Source organism: Neofelis nebulosa, chromosome 8 (assembly GCF_028018385.1).
Source record: "Neofelis nebulosa isolate mNeoNeb1 chromosome 8, mNeoNeb1.pri, whole genome shotgun sequence".
NCBI lineage: Eukaryota > Metazoa > Chordata > Mammalia > Carnivora > Felidae > Neofelis > Neofelis nebulosa.
In genome coordinates, this window is record NC_080789.1 from 25041085 (window position 1) to 25057381 (window position 16297).

Consider the following 16297-nt stretch of genomic DNA (forward strand, 5'->3'; position numbering starts at 1 on the left):
ACTTCTTAAATAGATTGAAATCATATTTATATTATTTTCCTAGTAAACCCTTTCCCCCAGTAACTGGAAAAGTAAACTTTAAACCAACTCATATCCAAATCATGGCAAACATGGGCGAAATCCAAATGAATGGGATTTCACTACATAATTTATCTGGATTTAAAAGTTTTAAAAAATGATCATGTTAAATTCATTGACTTCATCTATAAAAATACATTCAAATGTGCTTAGAACTTGTTTTGGCTGGAGATGTGGAAACAGAGAGTAATAACAAATGACACTCTACAAATTCTAAAAATTATTGGTGACAAAATTGAGTCTGTTCTTCCAATTTGCTTATAATTATTTTACTCTGATTTTTATTATTTTTTCTTTAGAGAATCAAGCTGTTTCCACTTAGATTACCTCTAAGTCTTCAAATGTAGGTATATTTAATATAAATCAGGGGGCAATTCCAAAGTTTGAGTGAACACAGAGGTCCCAATTAATGTCATGCTGTGGGGAAGGGCTGCAGGAACTGTTATCACATGCTTCATTTCTCTAAAACATTGTATTTAAATCTAGACAATTAAAAAGGTAAGGTGTTTGTTGGCTGGAGGCAGAGGTGGAAAAAGAAAAGATAAGTTTTACAGAGAACTAAAGTTGGCAGGAAATTGCAAGATGAGATTCGGCTTGAAATATAAATTTATTTACCAAGAAGGAAACTATGAAAAGATCAAAGTACCCACGTCGCCTTGCACATTCCCCCAATTGATTCTGGGTATGACTTGCAAGATCAGGGTAGCCACTACCTATGCACTATATTAAAACTAGAGACACTTGAAATATTCCCCTTGCTACTTTGCTTGAAATATGGGTCATTGCCCCAAGGTGCACGGAGGTACTCAGCTTACAGCTTTGGCCAATGAGCTAAGCTTTTGCATGCATGGATAACTGCATTTCTTTTTATACCCTATAATCCATTTATATATATATTTTTTTCCACTAAAAGGATGTATTGAAATAAGAAGCATAAGTCATAATCACTAAAGGCATTTTTACATATGCAAGACAAAGAATAGGCTAGAACCAGAATGAAAAGACATAAAAATAAGGGCGTCTAATGGAGAACCTTCCTCATTAAGTTAACTCTAATATTGTCTGATTTGACCTCAGAGATTGAGGAATTTATTGTGAATCCAATTTTATTAGGGACAAAAGAATTCTTTGCCGTCAGAGCTTACTGTACCTAACAGACACCTTTGGGAGATGTGCCCAACCCACAGCCCAGCCCATGTGGCCTCAGCTTCTTCTTGGGTGTCTTCTCCATGGCTCTAGTTCTGCTGGTCTTCAGTGATGCCCTTCTTTCTTCCATGCCCTTCAGGCCTCAGGATGGTACTGGTTTCCTGCTGTTGTTAATCTCTTGGTGCTTCTCCATCACTTTGTGGTGCCCTTGACCTCCATAAAACCATTACTTACAGTCTGTTCATGTGCCACTTGTGTCTCTCAGGGACCCAGACAACCACACTCCTTGTATAAGTAGTTCCTATTGCTAAAAAAAGTACCACAAGGTTGGTGGTTTGAAAAAATGTATTATCTCACAGTTCTGGAGGTCACAAGTCCAAAATGGGCTTGACTTGGCTAAAATCAAGATGTTGGCATGGCTTCATTCTTCTGGAGGCTCTGGGGGAGAATTTTCCTTGGTTCATGGCTCCTTCCTCCCTCTTCAAAGCCACAGTGTACCATCTTCAAATCTCTCTTTCTCTGACCTCTGCTTCTGTCATCCTCTTGGCTTCTCTGACTCTCCCTCTCCTGCCTCCCTCTTTCCCTTATAAGGCCCCCTGAGCGTAGACTGGGTCCACCCAAATAATCCAGGATAATCTCTCTATCTCAAGATCCTTCATTTACCAAATCCCTTTTGTAGTGTAATTTACTCACAGTTCCAGGGATTGGGACATGGATGTCTTTGGGGGGTGGGTGGGTATTACTCTGTCTACCACACCTTCTTTCAAGGCAAAGGATTCTTCTGTTTCCTTCCTGGACTCTCTGTTCTCCCATGCTCTATTTTACCCACCTCCCTTGTGGCATTCCATTAAATTTTGTGTGTCCACTGCTAGGAATTTACCCAAGGGATACAGGAGTACTGATGCATAGGGGCACTTGTACCCCAATGTTTATAGCAGCACTCTCAACAATAGCCAAATTATGGAAAGAGCCTAAATGTCCATCAACTGATGAATGGATAAAAAAATTGTGGTTTATATACACAATGGAATACTACTTGGCAATGAGAAAGAATGAAATATGGCCCTTTGTAGCAACATGGATGGAACTGGAGAGTGTTATGCTAAGTGAAATAAGCCATACAGAGAAAGACAGATACCATATGGTTTCACTCTTATGTGGATCCTGAGAAACTTAACAGAAACCCATGGGGGAGGGGAAGAAAAAAAAAAAGAGGTTAGAGTGGGAGAGAGCCAAAGCATAAGAGGCTCTTAAAAACTGAGAACAAACTGAGGGTTGATGGGGGGTGGGAGGGAGGGGTGGGTGGGTGATGGGTATTGAGGAGGGCACCTTTTGGGATGAGCACTGGGTGTTGTATGGAAACCAATTTGACAATAAACTTCATATATTGAAAAAAAATTTTTTGTGTGTCCATTATCCCTTTCTGTCTCAACCTTGACAGGTCAGATAGCATGAGAAATTACCTAGTACCAAGAGTTCCATGGTTATAATGGATTTTTGTGTTGCCCCTCCCACATTGTGTTTACATTTTAACCAGAACTCTACTGCCCCAAAGAAGGGAATAATCATGGGGTTTCCAGGTATTCAATGAAAAGATTATACAGTTTGTGTTTTACAGCCCATTTGGCTGTCCTTCAAAGCCCAATATAAGGGGTGGTCTTGCCTGGAGATTATGAACTTTTGGAGGAATAAGATCTTATTATACAGTCAGTGGTTAAGCTTAGGCTTTGGATTATTGTACAATTAGCTCGGGTTCTGGATTCAAATCATTACCTGAGTTAAAATCCTTTTGCTGTCATTTATTACCTTGGTGATCTTGGGCATGTTACTTAACTTCTCCATTTTAGTGAAAGAACATGCTAAGATGCTGTAATAAAGACACCCAAACTATAGTGATTCAAACAAGACAAGTTTACTTCTTGTTCACATAATAATCCAAAGGTAGATTTAGGGTCAGCATGTACATGGCTTTGTCCCATAAGATCATCTACAGACCAGGTTCCTTCTATGTCGTTGCTCTTCTCTTCTTCATCCTATGGTCCTTGTTTCCATGGTCAAAGCTGGCTCACTACTGTCCAAGCATGGGGACAAGGAAAAGAGGACAGAGAGAGCAAGAAGCTTCCTTTCAAGGATGGAACACTGAAATTGCAGCCCTCTTTTCTATTCACATCCAACTGGCCCAAATTAAGTAATGTGGCCACATCAAACTGCAAGGGAGGCTGAGAAATGTGGCCATTCTTGGGCACCCCTGGGTCTAGCCAAAATCCATCAGCTTCAATTACTTAAAGAAAAATAGAGAAGACAGAAATTAGGGAACAATTAGGAGTCTCTGCCCGTTGTCTACAGATTAGTTTTCTCATCTAGAAAATGAGAGCACAGTTTTGATGATTAAATGTAATACGCAGAGAGAATTAGAACTGTGTGCAGCGCATGGTAAGTGTTCAATAAATGCTAGTTTACATTACAATACTACATGTCTCCTCTTCCCTTCCCTGCCTGGGTCCTAATGTCTGTACAAGGGAAAGGCAGACAGTGAATGATCCAAGGACTGTTGGAGGCTCATTCCATTGGGTGTTGTCCTGCTGGGTGTGGATGGACTGGCTAGTTAAAGGTGCAAGGGTAGGGTGCACCGTTTGGTATTCACAAGACAGCCTGGCCCTAAGGTACTGAATAATGTGTGCTGTGATGAATTAATCTCTTTATGAACATGGAGCAGGTTCAGCCTAAAGAGGAGAGTAAGGAAGGAGAGAAGCTGAAGCAACAATGATGAGAAGGACAGGAACACAGTGGAGGGGGCCAGCACCTTTGTGTGAATTTGAAAAAGACTCTTCTTCAAGACATCTTACTGCCATCTGCCTCAATGCTGTCGTAATATGCAAATGTACGCTATGATATGAATGATGCCCCCTAGAGTTGTTCAGCTACAACCTGTACAAGTCCTAGAAAAGCCATATAAAGATTCAAGGATGGGTGAATAACAGGAAGTAAGAAAGAAAAGCTACATTGGTAAGAAATATGAGAACAGAGTTTATAAATAAAAGTGGTATTATGGACTGAATTGGGTCTCCCCAAACTCATATGCTGAAGTCCTAATACCCAATGTGATTGTACTTGGAGATAAGGTCTTTAGGGAAGTAATTAAGGCTAAGTGAAATCATAAGGGTAGGGCCCTAATCTAATATGGACTGGTGACCTTACTAGAAGAGGAAGAAATACCAAAGCGCTCTCTCTGCACGTGCCTAGGGAAGAATCAGGTTAGGATATAGTGAGAAGGTAGCCATCTACAAGCCAAGAGAGGGGCCTCACCCAAACCAACCCTGAAGATATCTTGATCTTGAACTTCTAGCCTCCAAAACTGTGAGAAAATGTCTGCTGTTTAAGCCATCCAGTCTTTTGCACGGTAGCCCTAGCAGGCTAATACACGGGTGGGGCGGGGGGCAAGGGGAAGGAAAGGTTTATCACAGTAGAGAGAGGGCAGATATTAGAAGAAAAGGAAGGACAGAAGAGGAAAGGGGTTCAGTTCTTCATATTGCATCTGGGACTTCATGAAGGAGGGAGTTTCGCCAACTCCAATGAAGTCCTCTGGTGGTTTGGTTAGTCCTTATAAGTGAGGCACTACTGCCACCTGGTGGCAACACACTTAATCCAGTCCTCATTCTCTCAAACTTCTTTTGAGCACCTGCTCTGTGCAAAGAAGGTTGCCAAGCAGAGGGAATAATATTAGTAAATGTTGATTAACACCTGCTATGTGCTGATCTCTGTCCTATGTGCTTTACACACACACACACACACACACAATTTAAGATTCACCACAACCCACCACAATAATATAGCAATATTATTATTGCTATTTTACAGAGGAGGAAACTGAGATACTAAGAAATTCAGTAAGTTGCCTAAGAGCCTACAGCTAATAAGTGAGAGAGTCAGATCTTAAACCAGGAAGTCTGGCTCCAGAACTCTTTACAGGCATCTTTCCTGCTCTTATAGTTTCTTCCTAATAAGAAGTAAACCAGCTAAGGGAGTTGTGTAAAATACTAACAATTTGAAATGATAGCATACCATTTTATTTTTTTATGTTTTTGAGTCATGATCAAGAATCCTCAGGGTGCCTGGGTGGCTCAGTCAGTTAAGCCTCCGACTTCGGCTCAGGTCATGATCGCGCAGTTTGGGAGTTCGAGCCCCACGTCGGGCTCTGTGCTGACAGCTCGGAGCCTGGAGCCTGCTTCCGATTCTGTGTCTCCCTCTCTCTGGCCCTCCCCCTCTCACGCTCTGTCTCACTCTCTCTCTCAAAAATAAATAAACATTAAAAAAAAAAAGGATCCTCCTCTTTAGCTAAAAGACTGACTGACTCATTGTGCATCCACTGGGTTAGGGCACTGGCCCAGAATGTGAAAGTCCATATTCCGCAGAAGCTATTTCAGCAGAAGGGAGAGGGACGGGTGAAGAAATAGGTACAAGAGGCAAACCAAGAGAGAGGAGAGAGAAAGAAACTATAGAGCTGTGCTATCCAATAGAGCAACCACTGGTCTTTGTTTAAATTTTCATTTTAAAAATTAAATTAAATTAAAAATGTTAATGCTTCAATTGCACTAGCCATCAATTCATCTCAAGTGCCCAGTAGCCACTGTGGCTGATGCTGTCATAATGCACTGCATACAGAACATTTCCATCATCACAGAATGGTACCTCTGTACTGCTATAGATCCTTTATCCCGGAGAATGGAGTCTTCTCCATGGCTGATCTGGGCATAAGTTATCCAGAATCCACCTTGCAGCTGGCAGTCTGCAGGTCAGTGACAAAGTAGGAGGGCAAAAGTACAATAATCCCAGAGCAAAACGGATGGTACCTCCCTTGCCCTCTGGCCTGTCCTGGGGCAGGCTGAGAGTGAAGATGTTGAGGCTAAGTAGGACTTAGCTCCTTTTTTAGGTGAGCTGATGGGAAGCGAAGAGGCGCCTTGTTCCTCCCTTCCGCTGGGTCCTGGAGCTGGCTGTAGGGTGCTGTTGCACATAACTCTCAGGGTCTCTTACTGGATGTCCTCTTAGCTGGTGGTTAGGGAAGGCAAGGACAACTTCACCACCCAGTTTCCATTTTACTCAGGGCCTTTGCTCTTAGCTGATGCTCCATTACATTGTCCAGGAGCTGCCTATCACCGCACGCTGAGTTGTATGGGCCTCTCAACTCCCAATCCTATCCCTAGGAAGACCTGAATGTTGTTTAACAAAGCTCCTTTTTTGTGATAATCACGGTTATTGGCTCATACGTGAGCCTCTGTCTAACATTAATTTTTCTACTGTGACAAACTGGCAGAGATGGGTAATTTAGACAGGCAATAACCAGCTAGCAATATGAAATTTAATTTAGTTGGCTGCTCAAGAGAAGTCTACTAAAACACACACAGAATGGTACATAAATACACAGAATGGGGTAGCACTTGAGCTTCAATGTAACTATTGTGCACCCCATTCTGTACCACTGCCTTGTTCATTCTTTGATTCCTGTCCCTTTTCTTCAATCCCACTCTTCAGTCCCTCGATTATATTTTGTACCAGCTAAGTTCATTAGCCTCCATAAAGGTGTCCCCGCTCTAGGCTCAGTTCCCTCCAAAACACTCCTCAGCTAAATTCATTCAACAAATATTTATTCAGCATCTACTGCCCCCAAAGAATTATGGTCTAGTTCACATCGGTACAGTCAAATACCTATAGATACATGGTAGAATACATCTACTGGTTAGTATTCTCTGGTCGCAAATGAGTGAAAATTCCATCTGGAGTAAGCTGAAAAAGGGAAGTCTAGCTCATCGAGTCCAAAGGTGTATCTTGAATTTAGGTGGGGTTTGACCCAGAGGTTCAAACAATGTCTCCAGCAGGCTTTTTCACTCTCCTTCCTTTCTCCCTGTCTTCAGTTTGGCTTCATTCTCGGGCACAGTGTGAAGACAGAAGGCTGCCGGCAGCTCTGGACCTGCAATGGAATCATGTGTTTCTCTCCACCAGCTCCCGTCATGTCCCAGGATTCACTTGGATTAGACCAACCTGGTTCACATGGTTGCCTCTGAATTGTGGCATTAAGGAAAGCCTCAGGTCACACGGACCACCCCTAAAATGGGGGAGAGGTGCATCACAGAACTGGTAACAGAGAAGGTAGACTAGAAGCCGAGTAGATTAAAAAATAGCCCATGTCTCAATAAAATGATCAAAGCATATTAAGAACACAAAGAAATAGGTGCATAAACCTTTATGACTTCCAAGTCATGGAAGGCTTCATAGTAGAGGGTAAACATGAATTGACTCTTAGGAAAAAAAAAAAGCGCAGAAATTGCTGGTCAGGCAAGAGAAGGGGTGAGAATGGGAGGGAGGGGATGCCAGTGGCAAGAACGGCCTATGAGGTCACAAAAGAGAATGACCTAGGCATCCATATTTTGTTCCAGGCAAAAAGCTTGACTAAAAGCCAGGCTCTGCAGCTCTAGTGCCTGGTTGGAACCCAGTCTCAATTCTGAAACTTACTAGCTGTGTAATCTTGGCTGGTTACTTAACCTTAGGTTATTTTGTAACTTGTGTAATGTGGAACTTAACCAGGACAGTGCTCATGCCTCAGTTTCCCCGTCTGTAAAATGGGAAAAGTAATCATACCTACTTCTCAGGGTCGTTGTCAGGATTAATAGAAATATGTAAAACAGTAAAGGTCATCTATGATAAGCCCACAGCTAACATCCTACTCAATGGTGAAAAGCTGGAAGCTTTTCATTTAAGATCAGGAATGAGACAAGGATGACCATTCTAACCACTTTTATTCAACATAGTATCAGAATTAAAATCTTTGAAACCTCTGTACTATCCAAGGCAAGCTACAAATTCAATACAATCCCCATCAAAATTCCAATTGTATTTTTCATAGAAACAGAACAAACTATTCTAAAATTTGCACGGAACCACAAAAGACTCCACGTTAGCCAAAGCAATCTTCAGAGAGACAAACAAAACTGGGGGCATCATGCTCCCTGATTTCAAACTACATTACAAAGTATAGTAATCAAAATAGTATGGCACTGGCACAAAAACAGACACATAGATCAATGGAACAGAATGAAGACCTAGAAGTGAGCCCAAGTATATATGGTCAATTAATTTGTGGCAAAAGGAGCCAAGAATGTACAATGAGGAATGGACAATCTCTTCAATAAACGGTATTGGGAAAACTGAACAGCCACATGCAAAAGAAGGAAACTGGACCATCATCTTATACCATATACAAAAATAAACTCAAAATGGATTAGACTTAAATGTAGAACCTGAAACCATGAACTCCTAGAAGAAAGCATAGGCGATTAGCTCCTTGACTTCAGTCCTGGTGATGATTTTTTTAAATTGGACACCAAAAGCAAAGACAACAAAAGCAAAAATAAACAGGTAGGACTATACCAAACAAAAAAGCTCCTGCACAGCAAAGGAAACCATCACCAAGATGAAAAGGCAACCTGCCAGATGGGAGAAAATATTTGCAAATCATGTATCTGATAAGAGGTTAATATCCAAAATATATAAAGATGTATTCAACTCAATAGCAAAAAAAAAAAAAAAATCTGCCTAAAAAAATGGGCAAAAGATCTGAAAATACGTTTTTCCAAGGAAGACATCTTGATGGCCAGCAGACACATGAAAAGATGCTTAACATCACTAATCATCAGAGAAATGCAAATCAAAATCAAAACCAAATGCAAATCAAAACCACAATGAGATATTACCTTACACCTGTTAGAATGGCTATTATCAAAAAGACAAGACATAACAAGTGTTGGTGAGGATGTGAAGAAGAGGGAAACCTTGTGCACCGTTGGTGGGAATATAAATATGATGCAGCCATTATGGAACACAGTCTGGAGGATCCTCAAAAAACTAAAGATAGGACTACCACATAGTCATTCTCTTTTCCTCCCTGGCTTCTTGAAGTTCAGCCACCATCAAGAAGGACACAGTACCTATCTGGGCCAGGAAGTTCATGACCAACCAACTACTTCAGAGGAAACAAGTGCTCATTGATGTTCTTCACCCTGGAAAGGCAACAGTACTTAAGACAGAAATTCAGGGAAAACTAGCCAGAACGGACAAGACCACACCAGATGCCGTCTTTGTATTTGGATTCAGAACCCATTTTGGTGGTGGCAAAACAACTGGCTTTGGCATGATTTATGGTTCCTTGGATGATGCACAGAAAAATGAACCCAAACATAGACTTGCAAGACATGGCCTGTGTGAGAAGAAAAAGACCTGCAGAAAACAGGGAAAGGACCATAAGAACAGAATGAAGAAGTCAGGGGACTGCAGAAGCCAAGGTTGGTGCAAGCAACAAGTGAGCCAGAGATTGGACAACAGAAGGAATAAAGGTTCCACAGTGACTTTATCTGTGGTGATGGTGCAGATTTTTCATGAGAGGATTAATAAGCCAAGAACTTAAAAATATATATGAGGCGCCTGGGTGGCTCAGTCGGTTAAGCACCCGACTTTGGCTCAGGTCATGATCTCATGGTTCAGATAGTAAGTTTGAGCCCCACATCAGGCTCTGTGCTGACAGCTTAGAGCCTGGAGCCTGCTTTGAATTCTGTGCCTCCTTCTCTCTCTGCCCCTCCCCTTCTCTCTCTCTCTCTCAAAAATAAATAAAAATTAAAAAAAAAAGAAAGAACTTAAAAAAAATAGAACTACCATATGATCCAGCAATTCCACTCTGGGTATTTATCTGAAGAAAATGAAAACACTACCTTGAAAAGATATATGTACCCCCATGTGCATTACAGCATTATTTATAATAGCCAGGATATGAAAACAACCCAAATGTCCATCAGTGGAAGAATGAAAAAGAAAATATGGTGTGTATGTCTGTGTGTGTGTGTATATGTATACATACAGTTATACACACATATATACACATATACCTACACTTACAAACACACACACACACACACACACACACATGGTTCAGCCATAAAAACAATCCTGCCATTTGCAACAACAGGAATGGACCTTGAGGGCATTATGATAAGTGAAATAAGTCAGGAAGAGAAAGATAAGTATATACCTACATACCATATGATCTCAGTTATATATAGAATTAAAAACAAAACCAACCTGAGAGTTACAGAGAACAGATTGGTGGTTGCCAGAGGTTGGAGGCAGGGGGAGTGGACAAAATACACGAAGAGGGTCAAAAGGTACAAACTTCCAGTCATAAATAAGTAAGTCACGGAAATATAATGTGCAGCGTGGTGACTGCAGTTAATAATACTCTTGCATATTTTAAAGTTGCTAAAAGAGTACATCTTAAAAGTTCTCATCACAAGAAAATAAAATCTGTAGGTATGGTGACAGATGTTAACTAGACTTATTGTGGTGATCATTTTGCAATATACACAAATATCAAATCTTTATGCTGTATACCTCAAATTGTTGTAAAAAAGAAGTTTAAAAATTATGTTAATATGTCTAAAGCACTTAGAATAGGGCCTGACGTAGAGAAAATGCTAACATAAATTACTAAATAAAACAAAATGTGTTTATTGATGAATGCCGTGCCATATCTAGTTTAAAATGATGGCCTACAATTCAGTGCAACTACAGATTTGGTTAAGAAAACATCATAACAAAAGAACAACAAAACTTTACCTTTCTCATGATCATTTATACAGATAACATTAAACATCATATATAGTCCTACTCCTTCTCACACATAGATCGCCCTCTATCCAGTCATACTGTTGTCAAGATGTTATCCAGTAGTTCCACTTTTTATAGGAAATGTAGTTTCTCTTTCCGGCTTTTGTTTCCTAAGGTCTAATATTGCAGACTTATTTTAGCAAAATGTTGCTCAATTTAGCCCACCCAGACTCGTGAGACAACCTGACCGAAACAACCAGGAAGGGAGAAATGGAACAGGATGTACACACAAACCCACTACCTTGTGATCATTTTGTAAATGTCAGATTCTGAAATCGGGTCAATGGTCTTGTTATTCTCAGTCTCTGGATGGCATTTTCTTAGTTAATTAATTAACGTGTACATGTTAGGGACTTTGGCCAGATATTCTCATTGTATTTCCTTCTTTGGAAACCCTCCAACCTCCACCCTTAAGAAACAATGACTTTTGAAATGGTCTAAGCAAAAGGAAATCTATCTCATTTGCAATGTTTCATGCAGTGGGGTGAAGAAAGGAAGTTAGAAAAAGGCCTGCGGTGAGATCAGGCTACAGTGCTGTGCTCAAAAAGGATGTGCTCTGGGGTCACACTCCCTGGTTGGAACCCACGGTCTGCTTTTTCCAAGCTAGTGACTTGAGCAAATTATTTATTTATCGGACCCTCGGTTTCTTCCATTGTAAGATGGGGATGATAATAATGCCTGCCTCGTGGTAGTAGCCAGCTCCAACAAGGCTCCCAATGTCCTCTACCTCCTGGTATTCATGCCTTTGTGTAGTTCCCTCCTATGGTATCAGGGTTGGTCTTGTGTGACCAATCAAATATGGCAGAGGTGATGGTATGTCACTTTTCAAGGCTCAGTGATGCTAGTTTAACCTGGAAAGGTAAGTTTCCAGTGGCTGTGATTCCTTCCGGTTCTAGGGGACAGAAAACCTCAATGAATCCCTGCCCTGATCACTAGGCCAGGGTGGAATGCACAGCCCCAGTGCACATAGGCATCACAGGTAAAATGTGATGGATTCGTCCTTTGGAAATACATCTGGGGGTTCAAGAAGTGTGAGCTATTTTTCTGAATTTGCATTTGGTATCTGACTATGCTCTTAACCATTAACGTCTTAGGAATTACTGTCCCTTTCAATTACCCATCCAAACTTTACACATTCACTCAGGAGAGGTTTCCAAAGCAGGATAGACAATGCATGCAGCAATCATTTGGGTACAGGCAGGAAATACTAAACCCCTAATTTTATTTATGAAAGTGGTCTGCTTCACAGATACGACTTGTGAGATGTAATCATAAACAACTGTATTTTGTTCTTCTACTGTCCCTTTAACTTTTCTCAGTGGGCTGGCATTATTTCTGTTGCCCCTGGCCAAACCCCTATGTAGGCTCATGACTTTTCTGGAGGCTCAGGTAATTGGAAGTGCTATGCTTAGGTTTCACAGATTGCAGCCTCAATGCAGAAGTTACCGTGTAAGTATAAGTAAGCAAACGAAAATGGCAGAACTAATGCTTCTATTCCAAGATAAGGTAGGTTACCTCGATTTAACAAACAAAATGAAACAATGATGATCAAATCAAATCTGACAGGAAGGTAGCTCTATACGATGCAAAGCAAAATTATGAAGATGGTTATTTAAAATTAAGGATTTATATTCACTATCATTGACCATGACCCTTCCTCTCAATGTATTTTGTGCCATGAAATATTCATTAGTTACATTAGCACATGTAAAGAATTTATAAACAAGCAAAAAACCCCACATTTTTTGAGGGTGTGCCCCCCAAATTTTTATTGATATTGGTTAGCAATTTAAAAAAATGAGACCTCTGCTTTATGTTTCCATGCACGCCTCACTGCTTCCAGAAAGATGCCCACAGACCTCTCCACTGAACTCCTACAGCATTTGTGGACTGGTCCACCTGAATACCCTTTAATTATTCAGTCACCCACTCTGTTCTCTAGCGGTTTCATTTTATGGTCTTCATTTGCCCAATAAGGTAATGAACTTCCCAAGGACAAGCCAATATCCATGCTGCTTGCTACCCATGAAAGGTGTCTGGTAATATCTCAGAGTTGTATTTAAGCCTGCCTTGAGTACAGTTCCTTTTGGCCTAGAGTTGGGGAATTATAGGGCTTTCTGCTCCAAGTGAACAATGGGTGAAGAGTGGGTAGAAGGAGGAAAAGGAAACATTTTTTTAAAATTCCAAAGAATCTGGAAGATTTGCTCTGTGTGATTCCTTAAAGAGCAGAAATAAAAGCCAAAGCTATCACAAAATAACACTTAATTTCTAATTTTATGTTATTCTAGTTCAATGATTCCTCTCGGAAATAAAGAGGAAGCATTTGAGGACTGTGAAATTCCGGGAATCCAAGCTCTCTTTGACAAGCAATAATCTCAGCTTCCACTGTTCTTTCCTCCCCCCACCCCCACCCCTCCTTCCTTTGTCCCATCCTCCCTCCCCTCCTTCTTGGATTCCTTTCCCATCTACTGAGGACCCACCTACCACATTGTACTGAGCTGGGTGCTCTGAGAGAGTAAGGTATCCCCAGGGAAAGCTTGTCACCTTAACTGCTTTGGGAACAGAGAGAGGTTGAAAGAAACAAATGTGAACTGACTGGAACGGCAAGAATATGTACAGTTGACTCTCCTTACCTGCTGTGGTTGTGCTCTATATAAAGTTGCAGTGAGCACTGAATTAGTGAAACCTGAACCACTGCTCCCAGGGGAAACACAGTGGGGTTCTGTGAACTTTTGGTGGCATTTCTCAATCAATACATAACTTGTTTTAATTTTTTTTTAATGTTTATTTTTGAGAGAGAGAGGGAGGGGGGAGAGTGCAAGTAGGGGAGGGGCAGAGAGAGAGGGAGACACAGAATCTGAAGCAGGCTCCAGGCTCTGAGCTGTCAGCACAGAGCCCAATATGGGGCTCAAACCCATGAACCATGGGATCATGACCTGAGCTGAAGTTGGACGCCTAACTGACTGAGCTACCCAGGAGCGCCTTAATACATAACCTTGTTTTATGTGTGCTTCTGTCCAAAGATACCTTATCTAATACAGGGTTGATTCATTAACATCAAACTCATAGCCCCCAGCAATGTGAGTCATGCCTGAACGAAGCTTCTCTAACACATGTATGTTCTCCATGGGGCACATCATAGCCTTCCTGTGCTTAGGAAAACAAGACAGCACTTCAGCATTTGCTTGGAGGACATTTAGAACAGTGAAATGACCCCCCCCCCCAAAAAAAGCACAAAAATGTGAAAAACATGACACTAAACACCACAAAAAGGACACTTGTTTACAGTGTGAGCTGTAGGCAGAAACAAGAAGGCTCAGCTTTGCCTTGTTCAGCTTCAGCTGAGAATGTGAGCCTCAGGCAACTCAATTTTTTCACTGTTCTGCATGTGTCCACAAAGGACCATGAAAGGGCTTCAAGTATTGATTTGGGGTAACAAGTAAATTTTAGTGAGTGGATGAACTCACAAATATGAAATCTGCAAATAATGAGGGTTAACTCTGTGTGTTGTGTGTGTGTGTGTGTGTGTGTGTGTAAAGTTCCTATTCAGAAAACTTCAGGACCAACAAGGGAAGGACAATACATTGGGAAGATATTTCTGGAGAAGGGGGCCAGCAAACAGGGGAGAGAGGAATGAGCAGGGAATCAGTCCAGCACCTTGGCCTGGGGGAGAACAGTGGGGTGCACCCCTGGGAAAGAGTAGAGTCTGGCTGGAGAAGGGTCTGTGTTGGATGCCCGCAGGAGGCAGCACTTGGAAGGGAAGTGGAAAGCAGGGTGGGAGGTGAGGGGACGTGCATGCCTCAGCTGGAGAAGTACTAAGGCACACACCTGCCGGAGAACGTGAGAAGTCAACTATATGAGCCTCTTACTTGGGTTTGCTCAATTCCAAATACAAAGCACAAGAGCCCTTTTATAAGAAATGACAAAATACTAGTTAGTTCTTCAAACACAAATTTGTAAAGGAGAAGAATGTTTAGAAGGAAAGACTTTTAGGTAGGTCTTTGCTGCAAACGTATTTCACAAGCAAATAGCAATCACCCCTGCTCTGCAGGCAAACAAGAGAAACTGGGCTCAACGCCAACCAACCTGAGGCAGAAATACCGTTTTTGAAATCAGTAATGACACTTGTCAAACCCCACACATGCTTTAAGCCATCAGAACAAAAGGTGTAAGTACCTACTTTGATGAAATACCACTGGCTACTTAGCAGGAAAAATGTAAGTAGAGCCGGAATCTCTGAGTCAGAAAAAACCCCAGTGCGGTTGAATCTTGCAATCAGGTGCACCTAGAAAAGAAACAGTAGGGACTGAGAAGAAAATAAAGTATGATTTAGATCAGCATTTCGGAAGAATTTTTTTAAGTTTATTTATTTTTGAGAGGGGGAGAGAGCGAGCAAGAACACACACTGGGGAGAGAAGAGAGAGAGGGAGAGACAATCCCAAGCAGGCTCTGTGCTATCAGTGCAGAGCCCTGTGCAGGGCTTGAACTCATGTGAGGCTTGAACTCATGCGGGGCTTGAACCCAAGAACCATGAGATCATGACCAGAGCTGAAACCAAGAGCTGAAACCAAAAGCTTAACTGACAGAGCCACCCAGGCGTCCCTGTGAAGAAAATTTGTTTCTTGTAACTTGAAAACAGCCTCCCTTCCTGCTTGATGCACCTTTCCCTACTCCAGCTGGGAGCTTGTTGGGTTTGAGTCCATAATGAGAGAGCCTGGGTTGCTGCAATGAATGAGTTTTGGCTTGGTGCAGAGGTCCCAAAGGAATGGGACCTGGCATGGGTCAAAGCAGCACGTCCAAACCTGGCTGCAATATGTCCACCAAAAGACATGTTCTGGAATGTGCTATAGCAGCACCATTCACAGTAATGCAGAACTGAAAATTATCCTAATGTCCATCCATAGTAGGACAGATAAATATATCGTGGTCTACCCACACATGTAACACTACACAGCAATGAGGACACATAACCCAGAACTATACATAACAATATGGAAGAATCTTACAAATATAAGAGCTAAAGAATCCAGGCATGAGAGTACCTACTGTACATCTCTGTTTAAGTAAAGGAAATATAAATAACAAAACAGGTAGAAGTAATATGTTGTGAGCAATCAAGCAGTGATTACCTCCGGGGAGCGAGGCTTATAGAGAATAGGAGAGAATTTGAGGGGGCCATCTAGTGGGGTGGTGGTGATGCTCTGTATCTAATCTGGGTACTGATTGCACTGGTGTGTGTTCAGTTTATAAAGCTCAGTGAGCTATGCACTTATGATATGTGCACTTTTATGAGTAGATACTATGGTCCAATGAAAATGTTTGTAAAGGGTTTACCATTTACAAGAGGACAGTAAGTGCATTTTCT

The 16297-nt window shown here is 41.5% G+C and overlaps 1 pseudogene; it reads left to right on the forward strand.

Annotated features, from left to right (window-relative positions):
- The first annotated feature begins 8388 nt into the window (after positions 1-8388).
- Positions 8389-9593, forward strand: LOC131483792 (small ribosomal subunit protein eS24-like; annotated as a pseudogene).
- The last annotated feature ends 6704 nt before the right edge of the window (positions 9594-16297 follow it).